The sequence below is a fragment of the Erinaceus europaeus genome, chromosome 4, assembly GCF_950295315.1.
Source record: "Erinaceus europaeus chromosome 4, mEriEur2.1, whole genome shotgun sequence".
Lineage (NCBI taxonomy): Eukaryota > Metazoa > Chordata > Mammalia > Eulipotyphla > Erinaceidae > Erinaceus > Erinaceus europaeus.
In genome coordinates this window covers 96653941-96673945 of record NC_080165.1, presented here as the reverse complement: position 1 = coordinate 96673945, position 20005 = coordinate 96653941, and positions in this window count along the sequence as shown.

The following is a 20005-nucleotide window of genomic DNA, read 5'->3' as shown; positions in this document are numbered from 1 at the left end:
GTTGTTGACTAATCATGAACCTAAAGGCTGCAGTAGTGCAGAGCAAGAGTTGAGAGAGGTCTCCATTTTGTAGATATCTGGTATGGATATTTTAGTTATATTCCAAAAGGCCTGTGGCTACACTAGTTTTTTTTTTTCCCCTGAGACTGAAATCTGATATGCAAGTGGATCCAAGTTATTGTCTGAGGAGATGATGTCATGACTATAAAAAGGAATAGAAAGATGTATCAGGGAGGAGAGTAGCTCCCTAATATGGGAAAGGTGTATAAATACTGTTAACTATAAACCCCATCAATTTGATGTCATCTGGGAGTCCATATTCAGTTTAGGAGCCTATGTGACCTCTGCATCCCTGAAGACCTGACCTCACATTCTGTGGTCATGAGTAGGAACATTCCAAGCTGTCCCAATATCAGGACCCATCTTCCTCAGGTGTTTAATTATAGAGTATATTGTTCATCCTCCCTTCAGAGGATGGAACATTCTCTACTGTTGTTGATCCAAGTTGAGGGCAAGGTCCTATGGGGTCCCACAAAGGAGTCTGTTTTGTTGTTCCTGATAGAGATGACTGGTAACAATGGATAGAGGGATTTATTTGAGGTTTAGGCCCATCATGTCTGGTTGGGAATCTCAAGACTCCCTAACTAGGGCCCCAGCTGATGGGGAGGCCTGATAGTGACTAAAGATTCATCGTTAAAGTATCTTTTTAGGTTCCTGGAAGATGGTGGACTGAGAAGCTGCTAGTGGCTTGAGCTCTGACCACATCTGGAAACAGTAGGATTTTCTGCCTTTAGTAGGCCAGTCAATAAGGGGTCCTAGCGGTGACACCAAGGAGGTGACTATAACTTAATTTGGGTTAAGAATTAGAGTAGGAAAAAAGGGGAAAATTTTTTTTCCTTTTAATTTTTAAGCATACCTCCTCCCCTTTGCCCCCCCCCCCTAACAAGTCCCTGGGGACCAGGCCCTAGCAGGCTCCCCTGCTAGGAGCCTCTTTCTTTACCAAATTCCTGTCCCACCAGGGAGTATCATTCATTCTAAGTCTATACCCTTCTGAAACCTCTGGCCTTTTTTCTTTCTAAGTAGCCAAACCCCCCCCACCCACATCACCCCACATAGCTAATTAAATAATTAAAAATAAATAAATTAAAAAAAAACCTTTCCTTTCACTTTCTTTTATGACTTTTCTTTTTCTTATCTTTTTCTTTTTTCTCTCTCTTTCTTTTTTTTCTTTTTCTCATTCTTGTCATCCTTTCTTCCTTAATCCTACAGTTTCCAAAAACACAGCCTCCAGCCCCCACACCACCAAACAGTGTGCTTTTTTGAATTCACTGATACACATTTGGGAATTATTTTGGGGAAGAATTCTTGACTCAGTGTGGACTTTCACTGAGAGTGTCTCTGCTCAACTTCCCTTCCTCCTTTAGCCACCCCTAGAATATACAGTGGATAGTAGATTTGCATAACTGTCTATTTCAGCTATCCTTGTCTAGTCCTGCGTTTTTTTTTCCTCATTCTTCACAATCAACTGTCTCTGATCACAAGATTTGAGATAATCTGGGACATGGTTTTTATTTTATTTTATTTTATTTTTTTACCCTGCTATATTTTACTATTAATATTATATAAAGACATATATCTTCCCCCCTTTTAGGTTGATCAGAATTAACTCTTAGCATATATTTCAATGCCAGGGTAGTGGGCATTTTACCTATTGTGGGAGGAACTTTTCTCCTTAATCCTACTTCCTCTACATACTCTCCCCTCCCTCCCCCTCCTAGCTAATCTAAAAAATTAAATTAAACTAAATTAAATTAAAAATAAAGTAATAAAAAAACGTTTCTTTTCACTGCTCTTTAATTACAACTTTTCCTTATCTTTTCCCTTTTCTCTCTCTTGTCTTTCTTTCTTTCTTTCTTTCTTTCTTTCTTTCTTTCTATCTTGTCATAAACTTCTTCCTTCCTTCTTTGCCTTTCTGAATTTGTGAATTATTTTGGGGAAGAAATCTGACTCAGAGTGGACTCTCTATGTGTGTATCTCTGCTCTAGTTCCCTTTACCCTCTTGTTACCCCTAATATACAGTGGATAGTAGATTTGCATAACTGTCTATTCTTGCTATCCATACTTTCTTTTCTCTTTATTCTTCACTGGGATTTGGTTACTATTTTTACATGGAATGGAGAAATTGTTTGGCTAACTGGTAATGATTAAACTACTTCAATACTTGCTTCAGTTGCTACTGTAATTCCTGAGGTTGGTGAGTGCAATTGTCATAAAAGTATTTAGCACAGTGTTGCTGTACTCAAGACACAACAACTGAGGAACAACAGAGCATATAAAAAAAAGAAACACATAAATAAAAAAATGGGTAGATCAAAAACAAATAAAACTGCTACTCCAATGAATGAAGACAAGAGCCCAGAAGAAACTACAAATCAGCCAGAAGTAACCATAGATAAGAAAAGTATGCAAGCAATAATGAAATTATTAACCACAGAAATGAAAACAACATTGGAGTAACGGAATGGCAGTATTAGGGAAACAACAGTTGAGACCCCCAAGGAAAATACTGATTTTCTGAGGCAATTAGAGAACTGAAAGCTGAAATAGCTGTAATGAAGAAAGAAGCTGAAGCAAGGGAAAGCAGACTAACAGAAGCAAAAAACAGAATTAGTCAGACAGAGGATGAGTTAGAGAAAAGGAAGAAAGAGGTGAAAGAGCTTAAAAAGAGATTGAGAGACACTGAAAACAACAACAGAGACATATGGGATGATCTCAAAAGAAGTAACATTCGCATAATTGGCCTGCCAGAGGAAGAAAGAGAGGAAGGGGAAACAAACAATCTAGAGGAAATAATAGAAGAAAACTTCCCAAACCTGAATAACAGAAAGGACATCAAGATTCAAGAGGCCCAGAGAGTACCAAACAGAATCAACCCAGACCTGAAGACACCAAGACACATCATAGTCACAATGAGAAGGAGTAAGGATAAAGAAAGGATCCTAAAGGCTGCAAGAGAGAAACAAAAAGTCACATACAAGGGAAAAAACATAAGATTACCTGCATACTTCTCCACTCAAAATTAAAAGCCAGAAGAGAATGGCAAGATACCTATAGAGCCCTGAATGAAAAAGGGTTTCAACCAAGGATAATATATCCTGCTAGACTTTCATTCAAACTAGATGGAGGGATCAAAACCTTCTTAGAAAAACAACAGTTAAAGGAGGCAACCATCACCAAACCTGCCCTGAAAGAGATTCTAAAAGACCTCTTATAAACAAGAACATCACTATAATACTGGCAATATATCAGAGCAAACAAACAAAAAAATTTTTTTTGAACAATGGTACTACAATGCATTAAATACATAATATCAATAAATGTCAATGGCTTAAACTCACCAATCAAAAGGCACAGGGTGGGGTGATGGATCAGAAAACATAACCCAACCATATGCTGCTTGCAAGAATCCCATCTGTCACAACAAGATAAACACAGACTTAAAGTGAAAGGATGGAAAACTATCATACAGGCTAACAGACCGCAAAAAAGGGCTGGAACAGCCATTCTCGTCTCAGACATGATAGATTTAAAATTAAATAAAGTAATAAAAGATAGGCAATCACAATACATAATGATTATAGAATCAATCAGCCAAGAAGACTTAACAATTATTAACATCTATGCACCCAATGAGGGACCATCTAAATACATTAAGCACCTAATGAAAGAATTTCAAAAATACATCAATAGTAATACAATAACAGTGGGAGACTTCAATACCACACTCCCACACTTAGACAGACCAACAAAGCAGAGAACCAATAAAGATACAAAAGAATTGAATGAAGAGATTGACAGACTAGACCTCTTGTACATTTTCAGACTCCTTCACCCCAAAAAACTGGAATGCACCTTCTTTTCAAATCCACATGACAAATACACAAGGAAAGACCACATATTAGGCCACAAAGACAGCATCAATAAATTCAAGAGCATTGAAATCATCCCAAGTATCCTCTCAGACCACAGTGGAGTAAACCAAACATTTAACAACAAACAGAAAATTATTAAAAGTCACAGAATTTGGAAACTAAACAACATACTCCTTAAGAACCACTGGGTCAGAGACTCACTTAAGCAGGAAATTCATATGTTCCTGGAAACAAATGAAAATGAAGACACAACCTATCAAAATATTTGGGACACAGCTAAAGCAGTACTGAGAGGGAATCTTATAGCCATACAATCACATATTAAACACCAAGAAGAAGCTCAAATGAACAACCTTACTGCACACCTCAAGGACTTAGAGGAAGAGGAACAAAGGAACCCTAAAGCAATCAGTAGGACAGAAATCATTAAAGTTAGAGCAAAAATAAACAACATCAAAAATAAAAGAACCATACAAAAAATCAATAAAGCCAGATGTTGGTTCTTTGAAAGATTAATAAAAATTGACAAACCCCTAGCCAGACTCACCAAAGAAAAAAGAGAGAAGATTCAAATTAATAGAATTGTAAACGATGCAGGAGATATCACAACTGACACCACAGAAATCCAGAGAATCCTGCAAAACTTCTATGAAGAACTATATGCCACCAAGCTAGAGAATCTGGAAGAAATGCAACAATTCCTAGAAGCATATGCCCTTCCAAAACTGAACGAAGAAGAACTACAAAATCTAAATGCACCAATCACAGACAAAGAAATTGAAACCGTTATTAAGAATCTCCCCAACAACAAAAGTCCTGGACCAGATGGCTTCACAAATGAATTCCACAAAACTTTCAGGAAACAGTTAGTACCCATACTTCTTAAGCTTTTCAGTAAGATTGTAGAAATAGGAATACTCCCTTCCACCTTCTATGAAGCCAACGTCACCCTGATTCCAATATCTGATAGGGATTGAACAAAAAAGGAAAACTACAGACCAATATCGCTGATGAACATAGATTCCAAAATATTAAACAAGATCTTGGCCAACTGGATACAGCAACATATCAAAAAGATTGTTCATCATGACCAAGTGGGATTCATCCCAGGAATGCAAGGCTGATTCAACATCCGTAAGTCAATCAATGTCATTCACCACATCAATAAAAGCAAAGCCAAAAACCACATGATTATCTCAATAGATGCAGAGAAAGCCTTTGACAAAATCCAACACCCATTTATGCTCAAAACTCTACAAAAAATGGGAATAGATGGGAAATTCCTCAAGATAGTGGAGTCTATATATAGCAAACCTACAGCCAACATCATACTCAATGGACAGAAGCTGAAAGCATTCCCCCTCAGATCGGGGACTAAACAGGGCTGTCCACTGTCACATTTACTATTCAACATAGTATTGGAAGTTCTTGCCATAGCAATCAGGCAAGAGAAAGAAATCAAAGGGATACAGATTGGAAGGGAAGAAGTCAAGCTCTCACTATTTGCAGATGATAATATAGCATACATAGAAAGACCTAAAGAATTCAGCAGAAAATTACTGGAAGTTATTAGGCAATATAGCAAGGTATCAGGCTACAAAATCAATGTACAAAAATCAGTGGCATTTCTTTATGCAAACACTAAATCTGATGAAGAAGACATCCAGAAATCACTACCATTTACTGTTTCAGCAAAATCAATCAAATACCTAGGAATAAAGTTGTCCAAAGAAGTGAAAGACTTGTATGCTGAAAACTATGAGAGGCTACTCAAGGAAATAGAAACTGATACCACGAAATGGAAAGTTATCCCATGCTCATGGATTGGAAGAATAAATATCATCAAAATGAATATTCTCCCCCGAGCCAGATACAAATTTAATGCAATACCCATCAAAGTTCCACCAAGCTTCTTTAAGAGAATAGAACAAACACTGCAATCATTTATCTGGAACATGAAAACACCTAGAATTGCCAAAATCATCTTAAGGAAAAGAAACAGAAATGGAGGCATCACACTCCCAGACCTTAAACTATATTATAAAGCCATCATCATCAAAACAGCATGGTACTGGAACAAAAATAGGCACACAGACCAGTGGAACAGAATTGAAAGCCCAGAAATAAATCCCCACACCTATGGACATCTAATCTTTGATAAGGGGGCCCAAAGTATTAAATGGAAAAAGGAGGCTCTCTTCAATAAATGGTGCTGGAACAACTGGGTTGTAACATGCAGAAGAATGAAATTGAACAACTTTATCTCACCAGAAACAAAAATCAACTCCAAATAGATCAAAGAACCAGATGTCAGACCAGAAAAAATCAAATACTTAGAGGAAAACTTTGGTAAATCAGTCTCCCACCTACACCTCAAGGATATCTTTGATGAATCAAACCCAATTGCAAGGAAGACTAAAGTAGAAACAAACCAATGGGACTACATGAAATTGAAAAGCGTCGGCACTTCCAAATAAACTATTAAACAATCAAAGAGACCCCTCACAAAATTGGAGATCTTCACATGCCAGACATCAGACAAGAAACTAATCACCAAAATATATAAAGAGCTCAGCAAACTTAGCACCAAAAAAGCAAATGACCCTATCCAAAAATGGGCAGAGGATATGAACAAAACATTCACCTCAGAGGAGATCCAAATGTCTAACAAACATATGAAGAACTGCTCTAGGTCACTGATCGTCAGAGAAATGCAAATTAAGACAACACTAAGATACCACCTCATTCCTGTAAGAATGGCATACATCAAAAAGGACAGCAGCAACAAATGCTAGAGAGGTTATGGGGACAGAAGAACCCTTTTACATTGCTGTTGGGAATGTAAATTGGTACAGCCTCTGTGGAGAGCAGTCTGGAAAACTCTCAGAAGGCTAGACATGGACCCTCCATATGATCCAGTAATTCCTCTCCTGGGTTTATACCCCAAGAAGTCCATAACACCCAACCAAAAAGAGGTGTGTACTCCTATGTTCATAGCAGCACAATTCATAATAGCTAAAACCTGGAAGCAACCCAGGTGCCCAACAACAGATGAGTGGCTGAGAAAGCTGTGGTATATATACTCAATGGAATACTATGCAGCTATTAAGAACAATGAACCCATCTTCTCTGACATATCTTTGACAGAGCTAGAAGGAATTATGTTAAGTGAACTATGTCAGAAAGATAAAGATGAGTATGGGATGATCCCACTCATCAACAGAAGTTGACTAAGAAGATCTGAAAGGGAAACTAAAAGCAGGACCTGACCAAATTGTATGTAGGGCACCAAAGTAAAAACCCTGTGGTAAGGGGTGACATGCAGCTTCCTGGGCCATTTGGGGGAGGGAATGGGTGGGAGGGATGGGTCACAGTCTTTTGGTGGTGGGAATGGTGTTTATGTACACTCCTAGTAAAATGTAGACATATAAATCACTACTTAATTAATTTGAGAGGGGTAAAATTAATTGTATGTCTCAAATTTTTTCAAAACACAAACTGAATCTTTTTATTATATAGGCTGTGTATTTGATATGTGGACTCTCTCAAAAGCCTAGACCAAGTAGATCAGAAGCGTCCAATAGCACTGCTATATACAAGATACTGGGTACTGTACAGCAAACCCTAACAAAAGGACTTTTCAAAGTTAACCCAATTACCAAATAATGTGATGATAACATTAGCTATGATGTCTTTTTGAACCCTAAGACAGCAGGAACCTCACATCTCCACTATAGAGCCCCTACTTCCCCCAGTCCTGGAACCCTTGGATAGGGCCCACTTTCCCATATGCCTCTCCCTATCCATATCAAATAATATTGCATCCACCGTTCACAACCTAACCAACGCAACGATTGCCACCTCAACATGCTTCACTTCAGACTGTGTCTAGAGACTTCACATGTGGAATGATAACCATTCAGCTTCATTACTCGGGTGAGACCTTTCCTTTCATAGTATACTCTAATTTCATCACAGGTGGTTCACTTTCTAACAAAGTCCCAAAACCTAGATATACACCAGTTTCTGTGAGAGAGAGCATATGTTCACACATATCCATAAACTACTGCAAAATATATACCTGAAAGCAGAAGTACACTAGAGTTTGCAGTGAGTACCTCCCTAACACTTCCTCTCCACTATTCCAAGCTTTGGGTCCTTGATTGCTCAACAATTTGTTTGGCTTTTTATGTTAACTCTCTTTTCAGTCACCAGGTTCCAGATGTCATCAGGATGCTGGCCAGGCTTCCCTGGATTGAAGACCCCACCAATGTGTCCTGGAGCCTAGCTTCCCCAGAGACACACCCTACTAGGGAAAGAGAGAGGCAGACTGGGAGTATGGACCGACCGTCAACGCCCATGTTCAGCAGGGAAGCAATTACAGAAGCCAGACCTTCTACCTTCTGCAACCCACAATGACCCTGGGTCCATGCTCCCAGAGGGATAGAGTATGGGAAAGCTATCAGGGGAGGGGGTGGGATATGGAGATTGGGTGGTGGGAATTGTGTGGAGGTGTACCCCTCCTACCCTATGGTTTTGTTAATTAATCCTTTCTTAAGTTAAAAAAAATAAATAAAAATAAAGTATCTTTTAGTATGTGTTTGTGTGTGTTTGAATGAGGTTGGAACTGTTAACACTGCTCCATTTGATATGGTTTTGTGGATCAAATTTAGGGCCTTACACATGCAAAGCCTGTATTCTACCACTGAGATACTTTCCCTGTCCTTGTGTCAGTTGTATTTACTAACATTATTATTATTTTCTCTTTTTTGCTGGAGCACTGCTTAGTTTTGGCTTTTGGTGATGCTAATAAGCTGCTTTGGTGTGTGCTCTCTCTAGCTGATGTGTCTTTTCTAGTTTTCAGTGAAAAGGGTGGGACCTCTTGATAATGGAGCTTGTGGTGGTGTGTCTGGTGGTTTCAATTCAACCCAAGCCCAGCCCATGTTGAGGCACATGCCATAAAACTATGTAGAGGGAAAAATGGAAAAAAAAAAAAAAAAAAACATACCTCTAGGACTAAACTAACAAATGCAGGGTAATGTTTCTAGATAAATTTTCTCCTTTCCCTTCCACAACTGACTAAAGTTTCATTCATTTGATTCATTTGGGACACACACACAAACATACAGTGAGGGGGGTATTGCACAGGGAAGAAATGTTATCATTTCTTTTGCAATCTGTCTCTGATTTGTGAAATTCCACTTCCTCAAAGTAGTCAGAATTAGACCAGGTGTGTGAACTTTTCACATAGCTGCCAGCTTCTCTAATGAACTTGTTAGCATTTTCCATTGAGACAGATATATCCTCATTATCTTTCTTATGCAGACATGGGGACTGTGGTTCAGACTGACTTGCCCAAGGTCATCTAGCTTGAGAATGGCAGAAAAGACTTTTCCCAAAAACTGCTTTCCTAATGTTCTTCCCAAGGTTCCCTTCTCTATATTTGCTTTCCCACCCACTTCTTTTTGGCAGTTCTCCCCACATTTGTCCTAGGCAGAAACTCCTGAGTAGAGATTTTCTCTCTGCTGCAGCTTCTAAGTTTCCTGTTAAGATCAAATGCTTAGCGTTCTCAGATTTTGTGAGTTTCCACCCACCAGTGCCACTCACAGAATCGGAGGAGCCATTCTGCCAGTTTAACTAGATGCTATCATCATAACACACAATTGCTAATTTGCCTCCAGAGTCCCCTAACAGCCAGTTTAGTGGAACATAGGGGATGCCTTCCTTTCATCTTTTTAATTTTTATAAAGCAAAAATGCATAAACCAAAGGAATGAACCAAACTTAGATCTGCTTTGGAAATGCCTCCCAGTCTTCTCTAGCTTATTCCTGTCCCTGATAATTTGTGACCAAGACATTCTCAGCATCCTACTAGAGATGGTCAACTAAAATAAAAATGTGGTGAAAAAAATTCAAATATACACAGCTAGAACAAGTCGCCGTGAAACACATGGTGAGTTGTTTGCCCTCCAGACTTCACCACCAGCTTGCCAAGATTCATATCCCAAGATGGACCATGAGGCCCTCAAATCCCAACAGGCCACTCTCTTCTTGCAGTCTCAGGACACTGTTCATCTTTCTATTTCTTCCATCCTCTCTCTGCTGCAAGCTCCTCTCTTATCTCTAATATATGTTGCCACCAGGGTTATTACTGGGGCTTGGTGCCTGCAGGATTAGTTCACCAACCCCAGTGGTCATATCCTCTTTAGTTTTTTTTTCTTTCAATTTGATAGAACAGAGAGAAATTTAGAGGTTTAAGGGGGGTGGTGAGATAGAAAAACAGAGACACCTACAGAATTGCTCATAAAGCTTGCTTCCTGCAGAGAGGGACCCAGGAGGGATTAATCTTGAGTCTGTGCACATGGTAACATGTGCACCATTGCCTAACCTCCTACCTCCACCCCCCCACTTCTCTACTTTTGTGATAGATTATTTGCAAAAATTACTGTAATCCCTCACTCCTCCCTGTATTATTCAGTCTTTCCCAAGATTTCACTTCCTATCCCTTTGAATGTGGGCTGTCAGATGACTTTCTTTGCTGAGTAGAATATACAGAAGTGTACTTGTGGTAATTCTGACTCCAAGACACCTAAAGGATGGAACCATGCTGAGTCACTATGTCAGCAATTCAGGACTGAAAAAGAATGACATCCTCAGGAACCAGTCAACACCTACCTCCACCTAGAAGTAGAGTTCCCAGTTGATTGACAGCTGACTATAGATTCAGGAATGCATCCAGCAAAGATCAGAAAAATCATCTGAACCATGGCCAATTGTCAGCCAGCAGAATGAAGAGATAACTAAATGGTGTTACCTTAAATTACTATGTCCTGGAGTTGTTTTTGTACTGTGATAGCTACATTGAAACACCTGCCTTTCACACCTGTCCAAGTCTTCCTCTAGAGCCATTTTTCTTTGACACAACTGACTTGCCTTTCTCACGCCAGTGATTCCCCCAGCAAACATGACAGGTAGCCAACAATACTTTCCTCCTATTCTTTTTCTAGGTGCATGGTCCAAAGAAGAGAGACCTGCTAGCATTTCATTGACTCTACCTCTTTCCTAAGGCAGAGATTAGCAAGTGTATACTCCAGTTTGAGCAAAATGGGAGTATTTTAGACTCTCATGCCAGTGACTAGTCCAATGTAGGGTAGATAGTTATACCAAACCAGGGAGATTGGTGTCCTTCCAAGGACTTCTCTAAAGAACTGAAAGAGTAAGGCAAGTTTTTTTCCAAGCTAGAAAGGGGACTCTTACAATGTCAGTTTGAGGCTGGCTATGTTTGCCTAGTTCCCTTGTCAAATTGAGCTACTGACCTAGCAGAATGAAGAGGGGAGACAGAAATTAGCATTTGTGATATAGTTCACCTGGAGAGTGACTGCTTTGCTATGCATGTGAACCAGGTTTGAGTCTGGTCCTCACCACACTTGGGTAAGTTTCTGTGCTGTGGTGTCTTCCTTTCTCCCTATGTCTCTATCTGGAGAAAAAATGTTAACACACAACCATGAATCTCTGAAGACTAGGATCAATAAATTGAAAGACAGAAATTAAATCACAAGAATTGCAAGAGATTTTTCCTGTTAAGTTAGAGTCCCTGCTGCTAGCCTTATTTGATTTTGTTGTGGATTGGGCAAGTGAACCAATACATTCTTCAATTTGCCTAAGCAAATCTAATTTGCTCCTCTTTAACTTGTAGCCAGAGTCCTGAGTGAACCCTTACTCTGCAGTAAATAATCATCCTCAAGTCATAAGACTTGGGTAAAAGTATTGCCTTGGGTCCCATCCCATTCTAGATTCAAGCTGAATGAATTTGACAGCCAGGATCACTTACTATTATATAAATTTCTTTTCCTCTTATTTATTTAAAATGCATTGGTAGTGATGGGCATGTGATTTACTGTTGTTTGATATGTGGAGATGAACCACATGGGTTCTACCTTAGCAAGTTCACCAAGGAGTACAAAAAGAAATGTACAACTACCATCTCTCATTCTGGCAGGGTAAATACTATGAGAGGGCTACACAAAATACTGAGTGATTCAACTGCAAGGGTAGCAGAGTGGGGCCACTAGGCAAAGTCTCCTGGAAGGATTGTGTATGTATGGCATGACAACCAACCTGCAATTAGTCAGGTGAGGGTAGAGACAAAGGATGGAACTAACTCCTGGAAGGGGCTGACGTGAATGAAGGTGTGTAGGGAGATTGTAGAGGTGCAGATGTTTCCGGTAACAGGTCAGACAGAGGGTAATTGAAGGGATAAAAATAGAGAAGTTAGAAAAGTTTATAGAGGGGACTGGGTGGTAGCGTACCTGGTTGAGAGCACATGCTACAGAAAAGTGTATAGAGACCAGGCATAAGCAAACTTTTAGATCATATTAACAAGTTGACTTTTTTTTTCCTTTAACACTGTGAGCAAGTGTAAAGGTTTCAATCAGGTGATGTACATTGATCAGATATGTGCTTTTGGAAGATAGGCTTAGTTTCTGCACAAATAGCAGACTAGAGGTGGGGAGGCCTTACGCAGGGAGACAGGTTAGTAATCCAGGAGAGATGATGATTATCTGAGAAATTCAAGGAAGTAACCTTGGACTTTGATGATAGAAAAGTAGGGCAGATTAGACAGATATTAAGAAGGCAGAAGCAACTGGAATTAAAGATTGATGAGATAACAGAGGGTAGGACAATCCCTTTTCCCAAAGCTGCTTTCACCAATGACACATCACACATAAATTGGTGCCAATAGTGAACAGTTTTAAGTTTTTAGAGGCTAAATTCAATAAAGTCCCCATTATAAGATATATTTGAATATGAATGCTAACATTGTGGAAATCCATGTCCTGACTTCAACATAAACTCCAGTGTGTCTCCCCAGTCTCTTTAGACTCTCAAAGGTTGAACCTATTTTATCCTTTCCTTCTTCATGATCAATAAATCTTTTCTCATATTTTTGTGTTTTCTTGGTCACTGTATAATGACCACACATAGTTAATTTTATAGTTAGTATTATTGATTCAGCTTTTATGGTTTTTCTTGGAAAAACAGTTGCTGTCATGACCACACCAGCTTGGATGAGACTGGGAATTTCAACCTCAGCTGCATTTAATTTAACAACATATAAATGTCTACTTCAGCTCTATCAACATGCCTGCAGAGGAGATAAGTGAAAATATTAAATGACCATGTAATGTTATAAGGCAGTTGGCTAGGTGATTTATATAAACTATAATTGATTTGTATAATAGCTCACAAGAGAGACTGAGTTTAAATACATAATAGATTACTAAGACTTGGTCAACTAACTTAGTTTCTCGACATCCTCCAAAACAGAGACCCAAATCTTCACCAGCAATATACTTGTCTTTGGGGATCATGATTAATCAATAACTTGTTCTGAATTATATCTTAATTCTTTTTCAACTACCAGGTTCTAGATGATACCATATGCCAACCTGACTTCCTTGGGCAGAGGACCCCATCATGTTTCTAGGAGCCCCACCTCCCCAGGCCCCTGTCCCACTAGGGAAATAGAGAGACAGACTGGCAGTATGGATCAACCTGTCAATGCCCATGTTCAGCAGAGAAGAAATTACAGAAGCCAAACCTTCCACCTTCTGAACTCCATAATTATCCTGGGTCTACTGTTCCTAGAAGGCTAAAGAATAGGGATGCTGGGAGTTGGGCGGTAGCGCAGCAGGTTAAGCCCAGGTGGCGCAAAGTGCAGGGACTGGCATAAGGATCCCGGTTCAAGTCCCCGGCTCTCCACCCGCAGGGGAGTCACTTCACAAGCGGTGAAGTAGGTCTGCAGGTGTCTTTCTTTCCCCTCTCTGTCTTCCACTCCTTTCTCCATTTCTGTCCTATCCAACAATGACAATATCAACAATAGTAATAAAACTACAACAATAAAAAATAGGACAACAAAGGGGAAAAATAAATATTAAAAAAAATAATAGGGAAGCTATCAAGGGAGTGAATTGGATATGGAGCTCTGGAGGTGGACATTGTATGGAAATCTCCCCCTCTTATCCTGTAGTCTTCTCAATATTTCCATTTTATAAATAAAAAAATTTAAAAAAGAACTAGGGGGTAAACATTTTATACAGGAGGCTATCAGAGTAAGGAAAACTATGTCAAAAAGATATTCATTTAATTTCCTTTAGTTAAATACTAGGTACTTCCTAGAACCTTTCAAAGTCATTAAATTATTCATACAAGAAAGTTACAGTTTGGCAAAGAGATAGGATAGACAGTTTTTTCTTATACCATCTACCCACTCATTCATTTATTTATTTACCACTCATTTCTCATTGTATTACTAAATATTAAAATATGTAGGTTAACACTGGAAAAAATAGCTCACTTGGATAGTGTGCCTGCTTTTCAATGTGCAAGGCACATGTTTAAGCCCTATATCTACCATAGTTGGGACACTTCTCTTTTAAAAAAAATTGATTTAATAATTATTGACAAGACCATAGGATAAGAGGGGTACAACTGAACAAAATTCCCACCACCAAAGTTCTGCATCCCATCCCTTCCATTGGAAGCTTTCCTATTCTTTATCCCCCTGGGAGTATGGACCCAGGATCATTGTGGGATATAGGAGTTGGAAGGTCTGGCTTCTATAATCACTTCTCCGCCTAACATGGACATTGACAGGTTGATCCATACTCCCAGCTTGTTTCTATCTCTCCCTAGAGGGGCAGGGTTCTGAAGAGGTGGGGGTCCAGGACACACCGGTGAGTTTGTCTATCCAGGGAAGTCAGGTTGGCATCAGGGTAGCATCTGCAACTTGGTGGCTGAAAAGCCTTATAAAGCAGAACAAATTGTTTAATAATCAGGAAACAATAGATAAGAATATAGCAGATGAGAATTGGGGTCTTCATATTGTAAGGATCTAGGAAATCTATTTTAGGTATATTCCTATATATATATATAGGCCCATGACTTTACTGATTTTTGCCTAAGCCCAACAACTAACTTGCAGATAGGGTAAAGGTATTATAAGGGGAGATGGTGTTAGACATGGAGATAGGTCTAGAAAACTGGAACAGGTAGGACAGTAGCTCCCAAATATGGGAGTAAAAGACCATGGAGATGTCTTCCTATCATCTGAATCTTAGAATTACATAATGGGAAACCTTCAATTCCAGAAGTGGAAACCCTTACCAGTGATTCCATTTCCCTCACATTCTATACATAGAGCACTCACTGAGCTCTTGTTCCCAAGGTCACTCAGAAAAGGCTTTCAGAAAAATATTGTAACTCTCAAAAAGTGGCTGACATGTGAGCACAAACACACCCTGTAGTAGACCCCTGGTGGAAACTTGCTGACAGCTCAGATGACTCCGACTTTGAGATTTATTGAAGTATAAGGGCTGCTGCTCAACTTCCTGACTCAACTTCTGCCACCCAATAAATCTCCTGGCTCCTTATAAAATGATGCAAGATGGGAAAAGAAATATTTGAGGAAGAAACTGATTTCATCACAGAAGAGAAGGCAGTGTCTAGTATCCTTATCTATCTCCCATATCACCCGGCTTTCAATCCATTCTCATTCCTCTTTTGTTGCCATTTTGGACTAGCATAATTGTTTTTATAGAAGTGAGCAAAGTATAAAAACTGGTGATAATCAACTAGTCAGGGAATCCTTGGATGCTCCCATAGATACTATGTGTCTAGTCCTCTACTGGATCCCTGTTTACCATTCACTGGTCACTTCCACCAGGAATCTCATCATTAGTCCTTTTGTGGGCCTCTCCAGTACCTTGCCTTCACTTTAACCCCACTCTCTGATGAGAGGCTGGATTATCCTACTCTGCCACTCAAGGAAGATTGGCCTGAAATGAGCACAGCATAGAATATAACCAGCTGTTACCATAGACTGTAAGCTCAAACTGACAGGGACTTGGAAGGCTATAAAGACTCCTGTGCTAAATATGAATAGACATGGGTCCTGGGTCAGACTGATGTGGTAAGCAGTTAGTTGTATTTATATACTTTAAAAAAAGTTTGGGAGCCACTGTCTGCCCTAATTTGACTTTCAAGTTCTACTTTCTACTCTGATACCATCCTGCCAGACACCTCCATGTTAGGTTACTAAAGTCCTGGACTATAAAAACATACTTAAAATAGACATCCAGTCTTCTTTCCAACCTTCTTTCTTTTTTTTTTTTTTTGCCTCCAGGGTGATGAATCCACTGCTTCTGCAGCCATTGTTTATTTTTGTTTTTTTTATAGAACAGAGAGAAGTTTAGAGGGGAGGGGAAAATAGGGAGAGAGAACGATAGACACCAGAGGACCTGCTTCACTGCTTGTGAAGCAACACCTCTGCAGTTGGGAAGCCAGGGGGCTTGAATCCAGATCCTTGTGCAGGTCCTTGCTCTTCACATTATGTGTGCTTAACCCAATCCCAATCCAAGCTCCTTTCCACTTTAGGGTCCTTATTCTCATTCCACTCTTTAGTTTCTGTTTATTAAATATTTTGTCCTGTTTTATATCTTACTTCCTTTCAACTACTGTGGGACTAAAACTCCCCCATCCCTGGGTGGAGGTCTGGGAAAGACACCCCCTTGCTAGCCTCTCAGAGATGAGCAAAGGGGAAAATGTCTCTCAGACTCAGTTTCCCCTTATCAGACTCTCAAGCCCACAGAGATTTCACTGTTTCTCCCTGCTAACTGCAGGCCACATGGCTGCCTGCTTTAAGGTTCATTCAGAGTTAACATAGTCACCCAGAGTTCACATAACCACCTCACTTTTGATCACTAAAGAGAACATACTCCATCAAACACCTCCCTGACATCAGTCAGTGAAGCCCCCAAAACACTATTTCTTTATATTCCTTGCTATCTTTGATTTACATCAAGCTTGTTTATCTTCTCTCTATCTCACCCTGCTGGTTTAACCACTGTGTTTCTTTCAAATGCCTTTAGATAATTAAACTGTCTGCATCATGGAGAATAACTGTCTTGACCTTTATGTATCGCATCAATTCTTGTCTTACCAGCCCCCTACCATAGGGGCAAACTGACCTTTAAGAAACCTGCAATTTCTGATGTATTTGAAAAATGTTCTTTGTCTGCATCCATATTTAAACCCAAGCCTACCTTCCAATAAATGAGAGTGTTCCAATTCTCCCCGGTGTCTCTTGTCTATATTGTTGAGTCCTCGAGCTAGCGAGGGAGAACGGGTAGCTTATCTTCCTGGGTGAGAGTCACCCTGCGTGAGCCCCAGCAAACTACCAAGTTGCGGATGCTATTATTTATTCCATCCTGACCTCCCTGGGAAGATGACCTCAGGAACTCTCACCTCTCCAGAGTCGTAGGCTAGGAAGATGATATCAGAGATGAGAATAGAACTAGAAAGCTGAATTAGGGCAGAGAGTAGCTCCAAAATTTGAAGGAAGTAAATACAATTTATTGCTTACCCCAGTGATCTGACCCTGGGCCCATATATATTCACATTTAGCACAGGAGTCTGTGTAACCTCTGAGTCCCTGTCAGTCTGAGCTTGCGGTCTAAGGTCACAGCTAGGAACATTCTAGACTGGACTAATTTCAGGACTAGTCTTTCTCTACTGGTAGATTAGGTTACCCAGCATCCATATGAAGAGTTGGGCATTTTTTATCATTGCTGCTTTATAGTGAAGGGAATGTCCTGGATGGGCACACAAAAGGTCTTATGATGATGTTCCTTATAGAAGTGACTAGTGATGATGGAGAGAGGGATATATTAGGGTCTTGTCCCATATTGTTTATGAGGGAATCCAAGGATTCCCTGACTAGGGCTCCAGATGGTGGAGTGACCTGGTATTGACCAAAAGAGGTAAATGAACCATCTCTTCCCCTTATCCAGCTTTTATGTAGTCCTTTTTTTTTTTTTACCTGATAAACTTAGACTATCTCCCAGTTGTTAAAGTATTGAGAGTCATTTGCTGTATCCAAAGTGGTATTAGATTTATGGAGTCTGGCCTTAAGTTTGGGAGGAAATACATACTAGAGTTTTAGTGTGGTCTATGCTAACTTTAAGTTTCACTGCATTTACTTAGTAGGTTAATCTAATAAAGGATGCCATAGGGACAATAATTGTCCTTTAGTTGATATATATCTCCAGTATATCTTTTGGTCAATTGTATACAGTGCTTCTTCTTTTTTTTTTTTTTTAATTTTTTATTTAAGAAAGGATTAGTGAACAAAAGCATAAGGTAGGAGGGGTACAACTCCACACAATTCCCAACACCCAATCCCCATAACCCACCCCCTCCCCTGATAGCTTTCCCATTCTCTATCCCTCTGGGAGCATGGACCCAGGGTCATTGAGGGTTGCAGAAGGTAGAAGGTCTGGCTTCTGTAATTGCTTCCCCGCTGAACATGGGCGTTGACTGGTCGGTCCATACCCCCAGTCTGCCTCTCTCTTTCCCTAGTAGGGTGTGACTCTGGGGAAGCTGAGCTCCAGGACACATTGGTGGGGTCTTCAATCCAGGGAAGCCTAGCCAGCATCCTGGTGGCATCTGGAACCTGGTGATTGAAAAGAGAGTTAACATATGAAGCCAAACAATTTGTTGAGCAATCATGGATCCCAAGCTTGGAATAGTGGAGAGGAAGTGTTAGGGAGGTACTCACTGTAAACTCTAGTGTAGTCCTGCTTTCAGGTATATATTTTGCAGTAGTTTATGGATATGTGTGCACATAAGCTCTCTCTCACAGAAACTGGTGTATATCTAGGTTATGGGACTTTGTTAGAAAGTGAACTACCTGAGATGAAATTAGAGTGTACTATTAAAGGAAAGGTCTCACCCGAGTAATGAAGCTGAAGGGTTGTCATCCCAATCCAAACCAAATAACATTGCATCTGCCGATCACAACCTAACCAAAGCAACGATTGCTACCTCAACATGCTTCACCTCAGAATGTATCCAGAGACTTCACGTGTGGAATGACAACCCTTCAGCTTCATTACAGTGCTTCTTCTAAAGACTATCAAGTAGTAACAATAATGTTTATGCTGTCAAAAAAATCTTAGGAGATATATCTTACTTACTTTAAACTTTTTTTTTTATTTATAAAAAGGAAGTATTGACAAAACCATAGGATAAGAGGGGTACAACTCCACACAATTCCCACTGCCAGATCTCCATATCCCATCCCATCCCATGAGAGCTTTCCTATTCTTTAACCCTCTGGGAGTATGGACCCAAGGTCATTGTGGGATGCAGAAGGTGGAAGGTCTGGCTTCTATAATTGCTTCCCCGCTGAATATGGGCATTGACAGGTTGATCCATACTCCCAGCCTGCCTCTCTCTTTCCCTAATAAGGTGGGGCTCTGGGGAATCTGAGCTCCAGGACACATTGGTAAGGTTGTATGTTCAAGGAAGTCTGGTTGGCATCATGATATTATCTGGAACCTGGTGGTTGAAAAGAGAGTTAACATAGAAAGCCAAACAAATTGTTGAATAATCATGAACCTAAAGGCTGGAGTAATGTAGATGAAGAATTGGGTGGGAGGGTATCTCCGTTCTGTAGATAGTAGTAGGAATATATTAGCTATATTTCAAAGGACCTGTGGCTATACTAGTTTTTTTTTTTTTTTTCCTGAGCCTGAAATCTGATATGCAGGTGGATCCAAGTTATTGTCTGGGGAGATGATGTCATGGCTTGGAAAGGACCAGAAAGCTGGATCAGGGAAGAGATTAGCTCCCTAATATGGGAAAGGGATATAAATATTGTTTACTTAAAAGCCTAGACCAGGTAGAACAGAAGCAACTGGTGGCACAGCTATATACAAATAATGTCAAAGGACATAATTTATGGTGATTTTGTGTATGATACAACAGATCCTAACAAAGGGATTTTTCAAAGTTAAACCAATTGCCAAATAATGTGATTATAGCAATAACTATCGATTGTCTTCTTAGCCCTAAGACAGCAGGAACCTCCCACTTCCTCTATAGAGAATATATTTCCCCCAGTCCTGGAACCTCTAGGGTGGGACTCACTTTCCTGCATGCTTCTATCAATTCATACCAAATAACATTGCATCTGCTAATCCCAACCTAATCAACACAATGAGTACCATGTCA